Source organism: Lipotes vexillifer, unplaced genomic scaffold (assembly GCF_000442215.2).
Source record: "Lipotes vexillifer unplaced genomic scaffold, Lipotes_vexillifer_v1.1 scaffold1154, whole genome shotgun sequence".
NCBI classification, from domain to species: Eukaryota; Metazoa; Chordata; class Mammalia; order Artiodactyla; family Lipotidae; genus Lipotes; species Lipotes vexillifer.
This window is the reverse complement of record NW_006770904.1, coordinates 1038443-1040776: the sequence shown is the minus strand read 5'-3', so window position 1 is coordinate 1040776 and position 2334 is coordinate 1038443.

Genomic DNA, 2334 nt, shown 5'->3' with positions numbered 1-2334 from the left:
GGTCAGCAGCAGTGAATGTTATACACACACAGCCTCCTGAAAAATATCTGAAAGTTAAATCAGCACATAAGAGAGTTGGAATGTGTGTCTCGTGATTCTTTACCCTTTAACTATTTATTTTGTATAACCTAATTTAATTTGAATCTTTGCATATAAAAATGTTCGGCTACCATCACGTAATACCCTAATTTTGACTTTGCTGAATATATGAGATGATTTGTCCTGAACACATTGCCCTCCATCTTTCAAACTGAGTTTTTTTTAAGAGCCTTATCCAACTCAGTGGAATTTATATTCAAAAGTAACTATTCTTTTCACAGTCACTTTTAATCAGACCTCTTAACTGTAAGCATAAGTTAGCCTTTACTGAATGCATCATCTGAATTTATAGAGGATTACATGTATGGATGATTGTAAAGTTAAAGAAAGGAAAAAGTCCGGGTAAGATACCCCATAATTCTTGGGTTTAAAATTCATGGAATTAGATAACTATACTGTCTAAAACAGGACAACAGGCTTCTGCTTTGAAATCTATTTTTTCCTAAGTCTAACAAAATGTTTTTCATTGGCTATCAGAACATACTGCAAAACACGTTTTTAAAAATTCTTGCATCGTGATAGTGATAGAGATCTAAATGTTTAAAGTTTTCAAATTTATATGGATATGTATGTTTAGACACTAAAAATTTTAGTTAATGCTGCAAGAATCCAGACATTCTATGGAGGTATCTGGGTTCTTTTTTATTTTGTTATTGAAGTGTAGTTGATTTACAACGTTGTATTAGTTTTTGGTGTACAGCAAAGTGATTCAGTCATATATTTTTTTTTTCAGATTCTTTTCCATTATAGGTTATTATAACATATTGAATATAGTTACCTGTGCTGTACAGTATGACCTTGTTGTTTACCTATTTTATATACAGTAGAGTGTTTATCTGTTAATCCCAAGCTCTTAATTTATCCCTTTCCCCTTTACCCCTTTGGTAACCATAAATTTCTTTTCTAAGTCTGTGAATCTGTTTATGTTTTGTAAATAACTTCATTTGTATCTTTTTTTTTTTAGATTCCACATATAAGTGGCATCATATGATATTTGTCTTTCTCTGTCTTACTTCACTTAGTATGATAATCTCTAGGTCTATCCATGTTGCAGCAAGTGGCATTATTTCTTCATTGTTATGGCTGAGTAATATTCCATTTTGCAGCCACTATGGAGAACAGTATGGAGGCTGCTTAAAACACAAAAAATAGAGTTAACAATATGATCCAGAAAGCTCACTCCTGGGCATATAACCAGAAAAGATGAAAACACTAACTCGAAAAGATACATGTACCCCAATGTTCATAACAGCATTGTTTACAACAGCCAAGACGTGGAAGCAACCTAAGTGTCCATTGACAGATGAAGGGATAAAGAAGTTGTGATATGTAGCTGGGTTCTTTTAAAACCTTTTGGCAGTCTGCCAAACTATAGGTAGGAGAGAGTATTGGGCAGTATAGAAGAGAGAGAGACAGGATGGAAAAGAGGAAAAAGCAGGGGGGGCTTCCCTGGCGGCGCACTGGGTGAGACACATGCCGCGGAGCGGCTGGGCCCGTGAGCCACGGCCGCTGAGCCTGCGCGTCCGGAGCCTGTGCTCCGCAACGGGGGAGGCCACAACAGGGAGAGGCCCGTGTACCGCAAAAAAAACCCCAAAACAAACAAACAAACAAAAACAAACAAAAAGAAGAAAGAAAGAGAGAGAGAGGAAGGGAGAAAGGACAAAAATAAAGAGGGAAGAAAGAAGGGAAGAAAAATTGTTGTATGTGTTTGTGTGAAAATGCAGGGAAATTGAAGTGAACGCCTGCAGAGGTGCATAATAAGCCTTTAATAGCAATGCCCCTGGGAAGGGAACTTAGGATGGGGAATGTATGAGGTGGTGAGGGCCATAGAGCAAGAAAGCTGGAATCAACAACATTGACTCCCTGTGCACCCGGATATAACTATCACCAAGTCCTTTCAATATTGCCTTATTCCTGACTTTAGAACTTGTCTGCTTTGAGACGTGAACTTCCGCAACCAACCTGCCCAGAGCCTAGGGGGGCCATTCTCTCTCACTTCAGCTCTGAGCTACTCTTCTAAATGCTCTCATTGCTTCTGGTTTTGCTTACGCATATCATCCCACTGCAGCCCCCAATCCATGTGAATGCCTTAACCATGATCCTTCATTAAAATATTTTAGCTTTACAATTAGGTATTATATATTATGTATAAATGTATTTTTAATGTAGAAAATTCAGATATCAAATTATCCAAACACCTCTTTCCTGCCCACCCTCCCATATCACTTCCCTACA